Source organism: Brachyhypopomus gauderio, chromosome 17 (genome assembly GCF_052324685.1).
Source record: "Brachyhypopomus gauderio isolate BG-103 chromosome 17, BGAUD_0.2, whole genome shotgun sequence".
Lineage (NCBI taxonomy): Eukaryota > Metazoa > Chordata > Actinopteri > Gymnotiformes > Hypopomidae > Brachyhypopomus > Brachyhypopomus gauderio.
The window spans coordinates 16331609-16338909 of record NC_135227.1 but is presented as its reverse complement, the minus strand read 5'-3'; positions in this window follow the sequence as shown (position 1 = coordinate 16338909).

Here is a 7301-nt window from a genome sequence, read left to right as displayed (position 1 = left end):
TATTAGAGTTCAGAAAAGTGTTTGGTGGTCTAAGATAACTTGGAGGATTGCAAACATATTTAGGTCAGGATATAACTATATGCAGAGCTCTCTCTCCTCTCTCTCTCTCTCTCTCTCTCTCTCTCTCTCTCTCTTATATATAGTATATTAAAATATGATATGAAATGTAAACCCTAAATGTGTAAATATAATCAAAAACAATAAACTAATTATAACACAAGAGACTAGGCAGGATGCAGAGACAAGCGTGTATTTAAATACTGCTTCATTCAATATGACAAGGTCTTAACAGAGACATGCAACACTGTATACAAACGGAGTGAGACTCAGACAGAGACAACATAACATACCTTAACATAAACAAGCACCAAGTGCAATGTTGACGAGATGAGCCACAGGTGAGACGGATGAACACACACATTGAGCCACTCCCAAAGGAAATATATATATGGACATAAACGGACGTAGACCACATACACAGGTACCATGACACTAATTTGAAAAAGAGGAAAGTCAATGGATTCTTGTCATATCTTTTTAATTACTGAGTGATAATATATACAATAACTTCAGTAATTTAAGGAATGTATTTTATAGTATGCGATTCTGACATTCAAAAACATTAATGATAAAAGATTTTTATGAATGGTGGCAACTTTGAATAAGCGGATAAGGGCTGTTCTTTACAAATATGTTATATGATTTTCAACAACCCAGCTCAATTGTGTGGACCCCACCAAAGTTAACAGAGAAATGACACAAGACTCAGCTAACAGGGCACATGACACAGCTCCACTTCTGATATTTTATGTATAATGCACAATGAGAGATGTATATGGAGAAAAAGGTAGTCAGTGGTCCTTCACACACAATTTGTTCCTTCTTTACAGGAGCAATGCTTTAGAAACACATTAGTGAAAAGATCACACAGGGTCCCTAGGTGAGTCATCTCATTACACCTGCAATGTCTCAGATTCCAGCACAATAAGTGCTTGGATTATTAGACTCTATGAAATGTGTGCAGGGCATAAGTTTTAATGTAAATCCTGTAGAAGAAGGTAGACCCAGAGGGACTGAAGAGTGTCTTACTTGCTGAGTAAAGAGACGCCACTGTTCTTGTAAATATTTAAACTGAACCCAAGGTTCAAGAGCCTGACGTCTGTGGGCATCACACGGGCTTGTAATACCGCTGCAGACCTTCTACATTCCTTACTGTTTCTTCCTTCCATTGAAGATCCTCCCGTCATGTATTTAGGGGTTAAAAGTCACACTGAAAGTCTACATGTGGGACGTGAGTCTATACCACACATATACATGTACAGACTTGAGATCTGCATAGAAACTCTGACTATGTGATTGCGTACAGCTAACAGTGTGCTGCAGGTGATAAGATGACTAAAGCTGTGCAAAGCAGTTATGCGTGACTCGTGCTGGACAAAAGCTTCAGAGAGAGTGTCAGCATCCAAGCAGCTGATCATTCCTTCGATGAAGCGTCATTTGTTGAAGGACTGGAGCACAGGAAACCCCTTCGAGCATGAGCGCAACACAGCTCGGGCAGGGGGTCAGCGTGGCGTCAGCCGTCTGACGGAGGCAGACAGGCAGGTGTGTGACGCACAGACGTCTCCCGAGAGAGGAACAGCTGCGGGGGAAATGAGAACCCAAACGTGTGTTCAGCTGTGTGTTCAGTAGTTAGCTGCTGTCTCGGCCATAGACTCTCTTACTTAATCAAATTCAATCTATTTGCAGGGCCTCCTTCACATGAGATTATGATTCTGAGGGCTAGCATTCATGTATCATTACTGAGCTTGAAAACGTACTTCTTAAAACAGACGCTGGAGAGATTGTTGTTATTCTCAATTGGAGTTTATCACCAGGTGTCTTAGAACGAGGAAACATTTTCTTGTAAACTAACAATTAACAATTTAGCATTTTAGCAAAAACAATTAGCAACAAAATGAGTAACTAAAAGTTAAGGTTTTTCTTTGCATTTCATTGTCTTCTCGGTTTGATGAGCACCTCTTTTTTATTTTAGAAACTTTCAATAATGTTAGTAGCACTGAAACCTCGATCACATGGCCAGCTCATGCAAGCTGGGACAACAACCTACTATTCCAGGCTCACCAGAGGTCTTCAAACAAGACAGTGACATCAGTAGTCAGTGTGCGTTTGCCATGGTCTACATTCACTTCACTCTCACATCATGTCTCGGGGAAGCTAAGGCAACTCTTTGGCAAGTCGGAGCTGGGGGTTTTTGCATTGTGACCTCAAAGATCCCACCATTGACAGCTGTTGGCAGGTGATTTGCCTTCCTTGATAAGCAGCCGTGGTCTTGGTGACTGTCTCTCGTTTGATTGAACTCAAGGACCATTATCGGTCTTTGTTAGTGACCACGTAATGAGTTCAGGGAACTTCCAACTTTTGTTTACCTCTCTGCTTGTTCTTTTTTTGTGTCTGATCTTTCTTCTGAGATCTCATAATTCATTCTACACCATCATACAATACAATCAACTTCAACTTTCTCAGTGGGGTCCGTATCCAATGCTATTCAGTACAGTGAAGTCAACAAAAGTGTGCTGATCAATATGTGTATGTTTATGGATAAGATACATCCCCCATGTCTAGACATCTAGGTGAGCCCTGATATTTGGATTGTTGGCACCAGGTTGTGTAATGGTTAGGTGTGTCCTCACTATATACACATAAGACAGTCATAAACATGAATGAAGTGTTTGATCCTCCCTTTGGTGCTCTGGAGTCAGCAGGCCTAACCCGAAGGGCAGACTGCAGATTGGTCTGATAAAGTTAAACGCTGAACAGAACAGAACTGACCATAACATTGTGAAACTCTTGAAACTTTTGAAAAACAAGGACACCACTGGTGCGCTTACGCCTGCAAACTGGAGGAAACAATTTCATTTCATAAGAAAATAGTCGGCTGGCACAGAAATCACCATCAAACTCCACAGACTTGGAGAACACCACAGAGAAGTTGCACAGCACTCATCAGCACCAGGAACACACCTCCCTGTTTAGAAGATGCGATGGAGATGAGTCAGTAGGTCTGTGGAACATAAGGCCCAATCAAATCTAGAAACTTTTGAAGTGTATGTAAATATCTTATGGTCCAAAGTGTTTTGCCTGATTAGTGAAAGATAATGGAGGTAGTTTCACGGCTCCTCCATGTATGACCACAGGGAACTGGTTAACACAACTTCATTAGATATGGAAATACTCATATCATGAAACCATGGATTCAGCCATGTACAAAAGCATCTTTGTCTATGTTTACGTATGTACATAAAAATATAAAAGTCTACCATGTAATTGCTTTGCTGATAAGAAAACCAAAGTCATGACCCCCTCCCAGACGTGTGTGTATGTGTGTATTCATGATGTTATAGCATTCTATTCTAATGGTAATAGGATTAAAGCATGCAGGGCTCTTATGAGTAGAGACCATAATGAAGACATCCATTGACACTGGCAATTAGATATCAGATGCAACATCATTAAATAAAGATCACAGAATCATTAAATCTAGGCCGACATCTGCCACATCAAATTCCGAGAGCTCTTAATGTTTGCCAATCAAAATGTAAGTCTGCAGTTGAGCAATTTTTGCTCAAAAAACCTAAAAGCCTTTGGCAACATATCACCAGATGAGCAGCACGGTTGTTCAAAGTCAGACCTCGTCCTCAGTTTTCTTGTGCGTTTCCCTGCACTTAATGTTCAACTCAGCAGAAAGGGAGCTTGATAATGTCGCTTTAATGAATCATTCTCTGCCCAGTCCATCAAAAGCTTGTAAAACTTTTATTACAGCCAGAGGATCACTTCACACTATGATTATTTATGAAGATCACTTTTATCATGGCCAGAGGATCACTTCACACTATGATTATTTATAAAAGATCACTTTTATCATGGCCAGTGGATCGCTTCATACTATGATTATTTACGAACACTTTCAGTCCTCATGTGGCGTTGCCTATGTCCAGACAAAAGTATATTCCCGAATAAAGGGAAACATCAACACAAACAACCAGCCCTCCTCAGATGCAACATCCAGGTGTGCCAACGTGATGGGACTACATGGTGTTGTTCGTTTTTGTTGCAGACATGTCACCTCGTGCTTGATTACAGTCCCTATTCCCCCGTGTTGCCACACCCCCTGGTTAGCGTATCTAAACTGCGCTTCATTCCACCGGTTCTCTAACTTCTTATATATGCTCGTCGGTTCCTTCCTTTCGTTGTTGGTTTGCCTGTGCTGTGTGAGAATACTTCCATGTTGTTTAAAGAACAAGTCTTCATCATTGTTGTTGATTTATGCTCGGATGTTTAACATCTTTAACTTTCGTTTTCATTTGGCTTACATAAACATCGACATTCTGTCCACCCTTGTCACAGAAGCATGTACAGCCAGGAGTGCTATAAGCATGATGCTTCATCATGAGCTTTTATTCTATGTTCCACCTCATACAGAGCAGTGTATAACCTTTTTTCAATTATGATGTAGAATGACACCTCTGGCCAGCCACGCAGGAGCCAGTTCCCATGAACTCAATTGAAATGGACAGTGAGGTCAGATCTACTGTTAGTAGCATGGTGCTCATGCCTTCCACACGGCCCCTGCCCCCGTCAGGGTACACAGTCCAATGATAACACCATCTCTGGCCCCTTCGCCCCACGGCTTACCAATTACCACATAAGGGATGAGTGGGAGAAAAAATGAGGGAGAGAAATGGAGAAAATCTTTGAAATGCATTATAACCTATATCATGAACATTTTTGTATCAGCAACTAAATAATTAATTTTGATATAGAGGTATTTGTCTCAAGTGCATCACCTGCCACTAATGGTTATAAATAATGATTATGGAAAAAATTTAAATTAAATTCGAATCTATCTCACTCCCTCTCACTCTGTGTTTCTCTCTCTCACACACACACACACACACATACATGCAAAGGGCTGTTAGATTTTTGTTCATAATCAGCATTAATTAGAGTGTGTATAAGTGAGTGTGGATGCATGGGTGTGGGTGTGTGTGTGTGTGTGTGTGTGTGTTCGCAAGGTGATGTGTATCTGGTAGGTAGTGGAGAGAATGATAGCGAGACACACATTAGCACTGGGTCACCAGGGAGAGCAGGAGCAGTAACACGGGCTAACCAGCAGCCTTCTGCCCCACTCCCCCTGTCCTAATGATGCCCAGCACCACACATCCACACGACCACACACAACCACACACACACACAGCAGTCAGGCTCAGCAGGCATCGGAATGGGAAAAGCCTGCTTGCATGCAAGAACCAGAGCACACATGGCTCATGCAGAAAAAGAAGGAAAGATGACTCCCTGCACTGAAAAAGTACACACACGTCATATTCTTAGAAAACATGCTGACTGAAACATTTCATAGTACTTCAGGATCCCTCTTGCTTTTCAGTCTGGCTGCCTGTAGATATAGAATCTTATAGAGCGGTGGTGCTCAGTGTGACTGACACGCCACGTTCTTCCTGTCTCAAGACGGCCAGTCTGAAGATACCTCTGTGAGTGGATCATCCGGCTCTCCAAAGCCCTGAGCATCTCACACTGGAGGCAGCCATCTTAAGGTCTGTTAGGGATCAGACTCTTGCTGAAGTCAGTTCAAAGTGATCAAAGGTGGATCAGCCTTGACTTCTGCTGGAATAACCTTGGCCTGCCTGAAGATCATATGTCCACTGGCACATTAAGAATGTAAAGGCCCTTCATTAAGGGCCGTTCCTTAAGGACAGACCACCTTGCCTTGTATCCCAAACACTCAAACTAAAGGTCCTATGAAGGCCTCCATATCCTTGAAGCCCACTTCACCAAAACAGTATACGTACACATTCATCCTGAAGACTTATGCTATTATTGCTATTATATTGTTATTGTTTTTTGGTGTTTCTAATGGCTAAAGGGGTCTCACAATCATCAAGAGTGGGCATTGTGGTGGGCGCCCTATAAAACTGCGTGTGCCTGCCCTATGTCACCTGCTCTGTGAACTACAGCAGGACACTTTGTTGAGGTAGACCAGCAAGACACCATGTTGAGGTAGACCAGAAGGACACTGTGTTGAGGTAGGACAGCAGGACACTGTGTTGAGGTAGGACAGCAGGACACTGTGTTGAGTTAGGACAGCAGGACACTGTGTTGAGGTATGACAACAGGACACTGTGTTGAGGTAGGACAGCAGGACACTGTGTTGAGGTATGACACCAGGACACTGTGTTGAGATAGGACAGCAGGACACTGTGTAGTGGCACGACACCAGGACACTGTGTTGAGGTAGGACAGCAGGACACCGTGTTGAGATTTGACAGCAGGACACTGTGTTGAGGTAGCACAACAGGACATTGTGTTGAGGTAGGACAGCAGGGCACTGTGTTGAGGTAGGACAACAGGACACTGTGTTGAGGTAGCACAACAGGACACTGTGTTGAGGTAGGACAGCAGGACACTGTGTTGAGGTAGCACAACAGGACACTGTGTAGAGGCACGACACCAGGACACTGTGTTGAGGTAGGACAGCAGGACACTGTGTTGAGATAGGACAGCAGGACACTGTGTTGAGGTATGACACCAGGACACTGTGTTGAGATAGGACAGTAGGACACTGTGTAGTGGCACGACACCAGGACACTGTGTTGAGGTAGGACAGCAGGACACCGTGTTGAGATTTGACAGCAGGACACTGTGTTGAGGTAGCACAACAGGACATTGTGTTGAGGTAGGACAGCAGGGCACTGTGTTGAGGTAGGACAACAGGACACTGTGTTGAGGTAGCACAACAGGACACTGTGTTGAGGTAGGACAGCAGGACACTGTGTTGAGATAGCACAACAGGACACTGTGTTGAGGTAGCACAACAGGACACTGTGTTGAGGTAGGACACCAGGACACTGTGTTGAGGTAGGACAAACCAGAGCGCCTCTTACAGGGCGAGGGAAAGCAGCGCCAACAGATGGGGTGGAGAGAGCACGAGGAACAAGAGTTAAACGGACACGAGCAAATGGCGGCTTAAACGGGGGCACGCGGGTCCAAGTACGCATTACCGTCGGCTCCAGCTGGCTAACGGCCGCTAAAAGAATACCGATTGTAAAACGTTGCAGCCGCAACAAAGAGGTAAACGCAGAATACTCACGCTTACCCGAGGTGACCCCAGTTCAGGAGAAGCAAACAGGAACGGTGTCGGCAATTCACTCTGTTGACAAATGACTCGAGCTAAAGGTGAAAATCAAAAGGAAAAAAAAAGTGGATACTTACACGGGTGGTTGGCATGG